Here is a 13,693-nt window from a genome sequence, read left to right as displayed (position 1 = left end):
TGAGTCAGTACATTATCTTCTTTACTTAGACATTTTACTTGAACATAGTAAAATAAATAAATAAATAAATAAAAAGAATGTTCAAAATCCTTCAAGCTAGGCTTCAACAATATGTTAATCAAGAACTTCTAGATGTACAAGCTTGATTTTAAAAAGGCAGATGAAGCAGAGACCAAATTGGCAACATTCCTTGGATCATAGGAAAAGCAAGGGAATCCCAGAAAAACACCTACTTTTGCTTCACTGACTATGCTAAAGCCTTTGATTGTGGATCACAACAAACTGTGGAAAATTCTTCAAGAGATGGGAATACCAGGCCACCTGACCTGCTTTCTGAGAAACCTGTATGCAGGTCAAGAAGCAATAGTTAGAACCAGCAATGGAATAATGGACGGGTTCCAAATTGGGAAAGGAGTACGTTAAGGCTGTGTACTGTCACCCTGCTTATTTAACTTACATGCAGAGTACATCATGCAAAATGCTGGGCTGGATAAATTACAAGCTTGAATCAAGATTTCCAGGAGAAATATCAATAACCTCAGATATGCAGGTGAAACTACCCTAATGGCAGAAAGCAAAGAGGAACTAAAAAGCCTCTTGATGAAGGTGAAAAATGAGAGTGAGAAAGCTGACTTAAAACTCAGCATTCAAAAAGCTAAGATTATGGCATCTGGTCCCATCACTTCATGGCAAATAGATGGGGAAACAATGGAAACAGTGACAGACTTTATTTTCTTGGGCTCCAAAATCATTGCAGATGGTGACTGCAGCCATAAAATTAAAAGAAGCTTGCTCCTTGGAAGAAAAGCTTTGACAAACCTAGACTGTGCATTAAAAAGCAGAGACATCAACTTGCCAACAAAGGTCCATATAGTTAAAACTATCGTTTTTCCAATAGTCATGCATGAATGTGAGAGTTGGACCATAAAGAAGGCTGGGCACCAAAAAACTGATGGTTTTGAATTGCGGTGCTGGAGAAGACTCTTGCGAGTCCATTGGGCAGCAAGGAGATTAAATCATTCAATCCTAAAAAAAAATCAACACTGAATATTCATTGGAAGTACTAATGCTGAAGCTCAACTATTTTGGCCACCTGATGTGAACAGCTGACGCATTGGAAAATACCCTGATGCTGTCAAAGTTTGAGGGCAGGAGGAGAAGGGATTACAGAAGATGAGATGGTTGGATGGCATCATCGACTCAATGAACATGAGTTTGTGCAAATTTTGGCAGATAGTGAAGGACAGGGAAGCCTGTCGTGCTGCTGTCCATGGGGCCCAGTCAGACATGACTGAGTGACTGAACAACAACAACAACAAAATTTCAAGGCCAAAAAATTAATAATTTTTGTTAATGTGTCACTATCAACCAAATGCAAATTTAATAAATAAGAAATTGATGAGAAAATTATGTTTTTGCACCTATCAAGTTTCTCAAGATTAAAAAGCAATTACAGAACTGTAAGTTTTTATTTTTAAGTTTCTCAAGGGAGGATTATGTATTCACTGTGTTATTTTTTATAAGCAGAGATTCTGAAATATGTAGGTGGCATAAATATTTTCCATTATGTCCATACGAATCTGAAAAACATTTAAGACTTCTGAGTACTCAGTCTTATTTTAAATTGTGTGTGAATATGTTAGTTGCTCAGTTGTGTCTTACTCTATGCAACCCCAGGTTTCTCTGTCCATGGGATTCATCAGGCAAGAATACAGGAGTGCGTACTCCATTCTTCAAGGGGTCTTCCTGATCCAGGAATCGAACCTGGGCCTCCTGCATTGCAGGCATATTCTTTTACCATTTGAGCTATCAGGGAAGCCCCTATATTATACTATGTATTTTATATTTTAAATTAACAAAAAAATAAAAATATGTAAAAATAGTTCCATACATATAATATTTATTAAAATAGTACCAGAAATGCAAGATTATTTGAATACTAGAATATTAACAAATACTTATGCAACACAAAGAGTGGAATAATTATTTTGTTGCTATTTGCCTAATAAAGTTTACATAGATAAACAAGGTATATATTTTAGGACTCAAACCAGACACTAACATTTGATAGGAATCCTTCCCTAAGCCTTTAAATTTGGATTATTTATATCTATGTTCTATAATATAAAATATCCAAAATATCCTGCACCTATGGTAGTCCTTCACCCATAGCCTAATAATTGTGTATTTATGTCTTTCCTATTATATTATCAGTTTGATAATAAGTTTTATTTCTCTATATCCCTGATTGGTTTAGTACTCTGCCTAGCATACTGGCAATGTTTAATTAATTAAAGTTCATGGACATTTTACTATTCACCTTTGTATTAGCTGCTGGCACACAGTAGGCACTCAATAAATATTCGTGGACTGAATGAGTAAATGAATGAATGCAATCTGCTTTTAGAATTACTGTGAAGACACATTTCTCAATTATAATATATGTCATAAATACTGAGATTAATTAGAAAAATCCCATATAAAATCTTTTAAAGTTTTTATAAGAAGGCAAGTATTTGTTTTCATTTTTCAGAATAGTGAGTGAAGGTAGTTGAAACCCTCTCTGTCCCCTGTTATACTTCTTGGATGTACTTCTATCATTGCATATATGATTTTGTGCTTATATTCTATGACTTATTCTTCATTTAACAAATGTTTATTACGGATAACTATAAACAATGTATGGGTTTCTCTGATGGCTCAGATAGTAAAGAATCTTCCTGCAATGTGGGAGACCTGGGTTCGATCCCTGGGTTGGGAAGATCCCCTGGAGAAGGAAATGGCAACTCACACCAGTATTTTTGCCTGGAAAATGTGGTGGACAGAGGAGTCTGTCAGGCTACAGACCCCGGGGTGGAAAAGAATCAGACATGACTGAACGACTAACCCCGGGGTGGAAAAGAATCAGACATGACTGAACGACTAACGCTTTGACTTTCATAAACAATGCCCTCTTTAGATACGGGGCAATGGATGGGGTGGGGGAGAGAGGAAACAGAAGCACCCTTGTCCTCTAAATCTTCTATTTTAGTCAGGAAAACAAGCAATAAATAAGAATAAGTACATATAGCATGCACTGTTTTAGAGAGAACTCCTATGGAAAAATAAAGCTGGCAAGGGGGCTCAGAAGTGAATGGAGTATTATGCTCAGGGTGGAAGATAAAAATTTAGATAAATTGGCCAGAGAAGACTTCAATGAAGTGACATTTGATCAAAATCTGAAAAAAAGTAAGGAAGTTATCCTGCATGGATCCAGGAGGAGAATCCATAGAGAAAAATGCAACAGCAAATAGTGGTGGCTGTACAGGGTTAGGGTTGGGGGAGTTATGATATGCAGGGCCTTTAGACCATTCTAATAACTTTTACTCTGAGTGACATGGGATGCCATTATAGGTTTTGAGCAGAGCAGTGGTGCGATCTGACTTAGATTTTAACATGCCGGTTCTGCCTTCTCTTTTGAGCATACGAGGGGCAAAAGCAGATGTAGAGATCAGAACTACCACAATAATCTAGGTGAAGGAAGATGGTGGCTAAATGGGTCATAGCATGAAAGTTTTGAAAAGTGGTTGAATATTTATATAATGAGAGGATAAAACCAGCAGGATTGGCTGACACATTAGATGTGCATTGTAAGAGAAAAAGAAAAACTTTTTCTGTAGGAATCACCCACAGATCTTCAACACGGCTGCAAGAATAGAAGTTGCCATTGACCATTGATGGGGAAGATGGCATGCAGAACAGGTTTTTAGAATTCAGAGGCTTTATATATTTTTAAGCTTCATATGCTTCTATAAACAAGCAGAGATGTCAAGTGGAAAGTCAGACATGAGTTCAGGGCTGAACTCATGAGTTCAGGCCTGAACATGAGTTCAGGGCTACAGATACTAATGCTGATGTCATAAGCATTCAGATGGTGTTAAAACTCTGAGCCCAGACGAGCTCACCAAAGAAGTTAAGTATAAAGAGAAGGCAAAAGTTTAAGTCTTGAATCTTGGAACACTCCAAATGTAGAGGTCATGGAGATGAGTTGAATAAAAACAGGGGATTATGGTGTCCAGAAGCCAAATGGAAGAAATGTTTCAAATAGAAGGACATAAATTATATTAATTTATGATTTAGTCACTTTGACTCTTCTCTTTCCTCACCATATATACCCAGTCCTCTGTACTCCTTTTTTTTTTTCTATAAAATATATTCGTGTAAGTGTGTGTCTCACATGAAAGTGAATCAATATGAGTGATATGGGATAAAGGATTTATTATAGGGATCAGAACTTATGCAGCTGTGGGAGCTGGGGAGAAGTCTGTGGCAGTCTTTTGCCACTGCCCTAATGGTGAACTTAAAGTCAATGAGATCAGCAGTTAGGAAGAAAAGCTGTGTGGACTTATGGTTAGCTCAGACAGACTGGAACCCTTAGGATAAACTGGATTTCCAAAAGACAATCTCTGCCCACATCAGCTAGGAAAAACTGACTAAACTGGACTCCCAAAAGACCGTCTCTAGCTACTTCTGTCTCTTGCCACCTCCAACTTCAACATTACAAGGGATATGCAGTTAGTGATATGCAGAAAGACCCTTCACAATGGCGCCTTCCTCGACCTTGTACAGACACACTCTGAGAGGATGAAGAAGATCTAACAGAAGCTGAGGGAGCTGTAGGCACAGCTGCTGCTCCAAACCAAACAAGGCATGCTGGCAGATCAACAAGGAGCATGAGCTGAAACAGCACCTGGCTCCCTACACTGTTCTTCAGTATGTAACATAGCTGTTGCGTTTTTTTTGTCCTAATTAAAGAAAAAAAATTATTGGAGTATAGTTGGTTGACAATGTTGTGTTAGTTTCAGGTGTACAGCAAAGTGACTCAGTTATGCACATATTGATACATATATCCATTCTTTTTTTTAAGATTCTTTTCCCATATAGATATCATTACAGACTATTTAATAGAGTTCCCTGTGCTATATAGCAGGTTCTTATTACTTACTATTTTATATAGAATAGTGGGTATATGTCAATCCCAATTTCCCAATTTATCCTTCCCCCTTATGCCCTGGTAACCGTAAGTTTGCTACTGCATTTCTTCCTTTCAAATCTTATGGATACTTCTCTTTTGGCCAAACTTAAAGCAGAACCATATTGGCAAGGGAATTCTGGGAAATACAATTCCAGTTTTAGCTATATCAACACAGTACAAAGTCACTCGGATCCAAAATGTGCCAAAGTAAAATGAAGATTGAGTTAACTATTGTGATCATGTGTTGTAATGCCTATTATTGGGCTGCTGTTTCCTTGAAAGCAAGGAGTAACTGCTTTTATATACCCTTTTTGTTCCATAGCACATTGTATTCTAATTGTTTGTTTCCATGACTATCTCAATTGCAAGAATTTCCCATCAATTTTAATTTCCCTAATATTTAGTTTGTGTAACATCTGCAATACAAACCTGCTGAATGACTAAAATCCTTTCACATTTACTTTTCCATGATTCTAAGTGAAAATGTTTTATAGATACTAAAGAACACAAGATTGGTAAAAAAATTAATACAGTTAATCTAGATTTAAAAATTATTCTCATATACCTATTAGTGAATACTCCTTCAGCATGCCTAAACTGACTCTCCTGTTAAGTTTATTTTGGTTTTCTAGAAAAAAATCAATATATCATTTGTTGATGCATGACTAGATAAATGATTATGATTTATTTATCTAGGAATTCTCTCCATCCTGGACTACTTGTGGAGTTATTTCATGATGAGTTTTGCTTTTCTCTCCTTTTAAATTTTTATACTTTCAGAATAATGTTCAGTATTTACTTCCTATGATTCAACCATGTACCATAAGCATCTGCTGACCAGAATCTCATGTTATATTTCAGGGATGTGATATCTTATTGTCTGGAGCTTCTGTTCATAAATATGCCACAATACATGGAGAAAGGGCTTCCCTGATTGTTCAGTTGGTAAAGAATCTGCCTGCAATGCAGGAGACCCTGGTTCAGTTCCTGGGTTGGGAAGATCCCCTAGAGAAGGAATAGGCTACCCACTCCAATATTTTTGGGCTTCCCTGGTGGCTCATCTGGTAAAGAATCCACCTGCAATGTGGGAGACCTGGGTTTGATCCCTGGGTTGGGAAGATCCCCTGGAGAAAGGAAAGGCAACCCACTCCAGCATTCTGGCCTGCAGAATTCTATGGACTGTATAGTCCTTGGGGTCACAAAGAGTTGGACACAACTGAGCAACTTTCACTTTCACATGAAAAAAACAATAAAAGGGAAAAAGTAACTAATAAAAATCTTATTAATAAGTCTAAAAGGTAAATATGGTGATAAAAAGTGTTTTATCTAATTCCTCCCTCATTCCCAGCATCAGTTAAAGCTCTTGGTGACTGCTGAGTTTATTCTGAGGTTTTTTGTATCTTCCATGGTTCCTCCTCTTGCTATGGTCTGAACGTTTGTGTTCTCCCAAAATTCATATGTTGAAATTCTAATGCTTAATAGTATTAGGAGGTGGGGCTGTTGAGAAATGCTTAGGTCATGAGTCTACCTTCATGAATGGGGTTGGTGTTCATACAAAGGAGACCCCACAGAAATCCTGTGCTGCTTCTGCCATGAGAGGACTCAGGTAGAAGGTACCAATTTTGAATCAGGAAGAGTGCCCTCACAAGAACATAACTATACTGGTTCCTTGATATTGGACTTTCCAGGCTTCAGAACTGTGAGAAATAAGTCCCTGTTGTTTACAAGCCACTTAGTCTATTGTTTTATTATAGTGGTGGAAGAAACTAAGACAATCTGTTACACTGTTGCATCAAAGTTCATCACACTGCTTCATATGACTGATACTACTTATTGAGTTGTTACAGTGATGGCTGTAACCTTCATTTTTAAAGCCAGTTCAGAAGAAAGATAGCTTTTAAAAGACTGACAGTGGTTTGGAGGAAAGTAAAGCAGAGACATTACTTTGCCAACAAAGGTCTGTCTAGTCAAGGCTATGGTTTTTCCAGTAGTCACGTATGGATGTGAGAGTTGGACTGTGAAGAAGGCTTAGCACTGAAGAATTGATGCTTTTGAACTGTGGTGTTGGAGAAGACTCTTGAGAGTCCCTTGGACTGCAAGGAGATCCAACCAGTCCATTCTAAAGGAGATCAGTCCTGGGTGTTCTTTGGAAGGAGTGATGCTAAAGCTGAAACTCCAGTACTTTGGCCACCTCATGTGAAGAGTTGATTCCTTGGAAAAGACTCTGATGCTGGGAGGGATTGGGGGCAAGAGGAGAAGGGGACGACAGAGGATGAGATGGCTGGATGGCATCACTGACTCGATGGACGTGAGTTTGAGTGAACTCCGGGAGTTGGTGATGGACAGGGAGGCCTGGCGTGCTGCAAAGAGTCGGACATGACTGAACGACTGAACTGAACTGAACTGAAAGGCTCTTGAAGTAATAATTAACAATATAGCTTCTCTATTATCATGAAATTATAAACAGAATAAATCCTCAGTTATACACACCATGCTTTCTATCACTTGAGGACACAGTATTTTGCTTCTACTAGGCCTTAATATAATGACGAGCAAGTAAGTCATGGGCCCACTATTGGCTTATAGTTTAATAAGGAGTTTTCTCTGGTTGATAGAAGAAGTTAAAGATATAAGGCATGAGGTTTCAAGCCGCTATTGCTGTCTTGATGATGGAGGGAGTCATGTGTAAAAGAAAGAGATCTCACTTGCATAACTGCAAGAAACTGAATTCTGCCAACAATGGAAAGAGCTGTAAGCTTATTTGTACCCCAGAGCCCCTAGATAAGAACTCAGTTTGGCTAACACCTTGGTTTCAGGTTTATGATAATAAGCAGAGAACTAGCCACACCTTGTCAGAATTCTGACTTACAAAACTATGATCTAATAAATTGCTATTTATTTGAAGCCACTATGTTTGTAGTAATTTAGTATGCAGCAGTAAAAATGAATACACCTTGCTTCTGCTCCACATGGCTGGCTGGAGTATATAGATTTGGAACTAGAGGATCTATTACCAAAGTGGCTCATTTCCATGGCTGGCAAATTGGTGCTGGTTGCATGTAGAGTCTGTCAGACGGTGCTGAGCACCAAAGGCATCAGTTCCTTCAGTGTGGGCCTTTCCACAGTTTGCGTGGCTTCTGAACAGCAGGTGATTATGTTCTACAAGTAATAGTCCCTGGGAACAAGGATACAGTAAATGGAAGTTTTATGACCTAGCCTAGGAAAGTATATAACATGGTTTTTACTCTCTTTTAGTGGTGGAGACTGTCACAAAAGTCTGCTCAGGTTCGAGAAGGGACATAATCCTCACCACTTCATCACAACAGTTTTGATGTCTCACTGTAAGAAGTGCATTAAAATGATAGGGCATATTTTGTATTTGAAACATATAATTACATAGTGATTTAATGATTCACTCCTATCTCAAAACCCATTTTGTTTGTTAAAATATTAACATTTGAAGGAAAGTTAAAAGTGATGACAGTATAAAGAAAAGCATCATCGCAACTCTAAAGGTAAGTCAGGGATGTGAATGTGTTTGGATACACACACACACACACACAATAAGTTCCATAATGACAAATGTCAAGAAGACATGCTAACTTTAACTTAAATTTCTAGAAAACATTCAAGATGTTATGTAGAATTAAAATAAAATTAAGATCTATTTGAGTGAAAATGTGTTATTTTAAGCTTAGTTAATATGTCGTTAACTTGAATTATGCTACCACTTTCTTGAACACTTGTTCAATATATAGAAATATGTAGCATTAACTATGGTTAACATTTCCTGCATTGTGTATTTTGGTTGTATTTTATGTAAATGCTATGAAACCAGAAAAACTATTATACAAAATTTAGGCAACTACTTCATTACAGAATTAAGTACTCATTTAGGTTTATTGTTCTCAGAAAGTGAATACAATTCAATATCATTTTTATTTACAGAATATAATGATAAGTAAATATGATGCAGTAACATTAGTCTGTAGCAGATCTAGACTGAACGGAAAAATACAAATTATTCCTCTCCATCTTCTACATTTGGATGATTAAAAAATAATTGAATCTCATTACTGTGCGAACCAGACATAAGGAAACCACAATTCAATTTATGATAGCATATGCATTCACTAGTGAAATTAAAATTATGGTCAACAATGTATAGATTTGGTAAATTAAAAATTAATTCCATCTTGTGTAACTTCCTAAGCGTAGAATTTCACAATATAAGAGAAGCTTTATATAAGTGACAAAAGCCATGAAATGCATTTTTCACATTTTAATTACAATTCACATGTCTGTATCTCCTGCTGTGATGTTTTGTTAAAAAGACATCTCATTTGTGAAACTGCCAGTATAGAAACTGACAGATGGCAAGACCAGTTTCCAACCTGCTTAAGTACTGGTTTAATATGGTTTAGATTATTTTATTATCATTGTCTATTTTTTACTATATATCTAAATAGCAAAGAGTACTATTTCAATTTTGTTATAGCCCATCTATTGTTATAATTAGATCTATTTATATGATTCCCATAGATTTAATGTTACTGTTTCAGGTTTTATCAATATACTATTTTAAGATATAATTTAACTGATGATTTCTGTAAAAAAAGGTGTCAAGTTCTATTTATTTTAATGAAATGCCTACAAACACATAGATGCCTGGGGACAGTCATGATAGGACAACTCAAATGTCCAATGAAAAAAAACTCTTTGATAGATGAAACTCATAGACATCAACAAATGAACCATTAATTGGGTTAAATTTTTTTTAATATTGCAATCAGAACAAAACAAGTATTCAAACATGAAAATTACCTCATATGAAGATAAGAAAGCCTGAGATTATTTTCCATAAGATCTCATCGATCACATTTGGAAATAGAAACAAAGATAAGGAAATTATATGCCAGTAAAAGTCTCTACTGGTGAATCTGCTTATAAAGACTCCTTTGGTTTCATGTTGATAAACATTTTTTAATACAATTGATCCTCCTTAAATAATTGAGAGGTGTCTCAGAGAACATCCTTGATGGTCTCAGTTCTCCTTGCCTTCTGGCACCTCAACTTTTCAGCTCTCTAAATTGGATAGTCTCTTCTGGAAATTAAGGATTTCTACAGTTGCTGGTAAGTGATGCCTCTCCAAATACTCTGCTTTCCATCCAGTCAGCACATTAAATGGGCTTAGAATTAGATCGCTTTATAAACCTGGGATATGGTAGCCCAGTGACAAGGACAGTGACTTACTTTCACCTTAATAGTCTTGCAACCACATCTGCCCCATGGGCTGAATCCTTGGTGTCTGTGTAGTTCCTAGATCAAAGACAGCTCATGCAGCGAGTATTTGGACGCAGTCCTCTGGGCATAGCTTCTGGAGAGGATTCCTTTCTGAAATCCTGGGCAGTTGACCTGCCTAGCCTGTTAGTTTCCTCTATAGAACAAGGGCAGTGATAGATCCTGCTGTCCTGTCACCAGGCAGAATTTCTGTTGCAAAAAGACAGTTTACCAAGTTATATGAGCCACTACCAGATTTCTTACAAAAAAAAAAAAAAAATCTATTTTAATGTTTTTTCTACTAGGGCCCTGTCTACCTGACAGGTTGCCCCAATTTAGAGTTTGCCATATTAAAACAGTTTTTCCTGTGCTCTCTGGAACCCAAACTACCGTTGAATCAGTCCTCTCTTCAGTCACAATTTCTGCCCCAGTCCTTGGTGTTGAATCCAGTGCAAATTCCAGTCTGAATCTCCATTAAAGGCTCTTATTGCTTTAAGGTACCCATAATGCCACCTTAATTTTATAACAGTTGTCACAAAAAGACATGGAAAAAATTCTAAATGTTAATTTCATATTCAAAAAATTTTTCATTGTATTTCTTTTATTCTATCAGGCTAAAGCAAAGGGGAGAAATGGTCATGATTTAACTTTCTTCATAATGATTGGATAATCATGGTAGTATATGAAGTGAAAGAATGATAAAATAACTAGGACATAAAAAATGCAACTTTAAATTTGTTTTCTGAGACTTCGTCTATAAACATTGTTTGCAAATGTTTTACAGTTAGTTCATTTTCTGAAACATTGTATGATTTTTATTATAGCTATAGGGTTGGAAGGAAAAATTATCTCCTTTACTTCCCTAGGCACTTATTTTACTTTATAGGTACTACTACTGAAAATTTATAATTTGGCTTTTCACTTCAGTGGGAAATCAGTGCACATAAGGGGCACATATGTAATTGGCAACCTAAATTTTCTGCTTTCATCAAATGGTACAATGCCAAATCGTCATTGAACTTGCCAGTTAAATACACTTGGGAACCAAACAGCAGAAAGCATAGGAGATGAAAATGAACAAATTGGAAAGAGTCATTAACTTTCTGTTTTCCTATCACAACAAAAATTGTATCATGAAAATGCAGCAAAGTGGGAAATCCTACATGAAACATTAAACAATCATAAAAGAGAATAATTCATATACTTAACATCTGAAATGTTGTTCATTATAATTTATAAATAGGGTTCCTAGTACAGATTTTTTTCAACAAAATATGAAAGTGAAAATGAACCAACTTTTCAGAAGTGTATTTTAGGTTACATATTTCCATATGTCTTACTGGTTGACTGTATATGAATTTATTTGGCAAGCAAAATTATTATAAAATTAAGCAAGAAATGTTGGCTTTATTTAATACTTTAATAAATCAAAGCAATTGACAAATTTTCATGGTTCTCACTAATTATTAATCCAGTTGAGAGTGTGAAAATTACAATCAGTTGTGGCTACCGAAAGTGCCTTTGAAATATCTGGCCTAATGCATAATTTTGAACTATACAGAGTGATTATAAATTGTCATTATTGGTGACAAATGAATAGGAAACTGAAATAATAAAACCACCAAATACTTGATTGAGCATCATCCTTAAAGGGGAAAACCTTTTTTCTTAAATGCCTATTTTTAGCTCTTAAATAAACCATATACTTGTTTCCTAGGTTCAAAGTTTAGATCAGGACTATCTCTTTTACAAAATATCCTTTTGCAGTGATAGCAGGATTCCTTTTGTAAGGACCTTGGGGAAAAGTTTCCTAACTTTTTTCATCTACAAATCCAAGTAGTAAAGGCTTTTTAAATCCTTGTGCTCATTGTGCTCAGTTGTTCAGTTGTGCCCGATTCTCTGCCACCCCATGGGCTGTAGCCCACAAGGCTCCTCTGCCCATGGAATTTTCCAGGCAAGAAAACTGGAGTGGGTTGCCATTTCCTACTCCAGGAGATCTTCCCGACCCAGGGATCTAACCTGCTTCTCTTGCATCTCCTGCATTGGCAGGTGGATTCTTTACCAGCAGTGCCACCTGGGAGACCCTAAAAAAAAATGGACATTTTTGTAAACTGGTATTGCACTATAAAAAAGGAGAGAAGCAGAAGGAAAATGAAGAGAGATTGTGGATCAGCTAATTTCATAGTTACTGAAAGCTATAAAGAAACTGTAAGACTTAACTAAGTCAGGTGTTCTGAGCAGGAAGTGGTACAGACAGCAGTGTAAGGCAGACGGAGTTCCAGCTGCACCGCTTAATTTGTATATGACCAAAGGTTAACTACCTACCCTCCCCAAACCTGATTTTCCTGACCTATATAATTGAAGGAAGGGTAATAGGTTTTTCACAGGGCCTACACACATTAAATGTCAATGACCTTTGTTAGTGTATCTGTTTAACAGTGCTTGATCAAAGGAGCTCTCATGCCCTGGATTTTTATGTTATTGATGTATTTGTCTACTGGCCCCAACTTTGCTGCCCTTTCTTGATTATAAGCTTAAGCCACTTTTAATGGATTCTAAACTCTTTGTATGAGATGTGGGAGAATTAGGGAAAAAGAAAATTGATGGTAAAGGTAAAATAAATGGAGAATATATTATGAACCAGCACACTCCAAAAACCCAAGGAATGCAGCAATGGCCATGCTGTTGTTGGTTAGTCACTAAATCATGTCAGACTCTTTGATACCCCATGGACTGTAGCCTGGCAGGCTCCTCTGCCTATGGTCATAGCTACTAAAAAAGAGAGAAGATATAATAACCGAGTTGTCAAACATAGCCTTCTAGATGCTCTTAAGTTCCTTGTGGCACATTTATGATAAAAAGTTTCCCACAGTTATCACCCCAAAGCGAGGTTGTCCCCATATCAAAATACACATCGACCACTAATACTCATTCAAAAAGCACAATTTGCTTTTACACTCAATATATCCACATTTCACAAGTCAGAGTGTGACCAAATTATTTATGTGTGCGTGTACACACACGCACACACTCTTGAAAGAAGCATAGATTGCTTGATTCTTGGAAGCAGTTTGCCAATACAGTAGGACCACCAGATGACAAAATGATGTAATCTGAGCAGGAGTCTAGTTAGTGTCAGGTGTACAAACTCAACACTGGGAATGCATTTGCTATCTAGAAATAGTCCTACAAGCCACCAGAATTGGCTAAAAAATGTTTTCAACACACGAACACACACACACACGCAGAGTTAAATGCATTCCCTCTGCTGTGTTGCCTCCTGCTAAAGACATAAATATACAGGAGTGGAGATAAAGAGGGATGAATGGGAGAGTTCAGGACTCAGGGCAAATCTAAAAGGAAATGAAGCAGTGCAATAGGAGAGAGGATCAAGGGAAA

This window comes from Bos mutus, chromosome 6 (genome assembly GCF_027580195.1).
Source record: "Bos mutus isolate GX-2022 chromosome 6, NWIPB_WYAK_1.1, whole genome shotgun sequence".
NCBI classification, from domain to species: Eukaryota; Metazoa; Chordata; class Mammalia; order Artiodactyla; family Bovidae; genus Bos; species Bos mutus.
Note: the sequence above shows the minus strand (reverse complement) of the source record.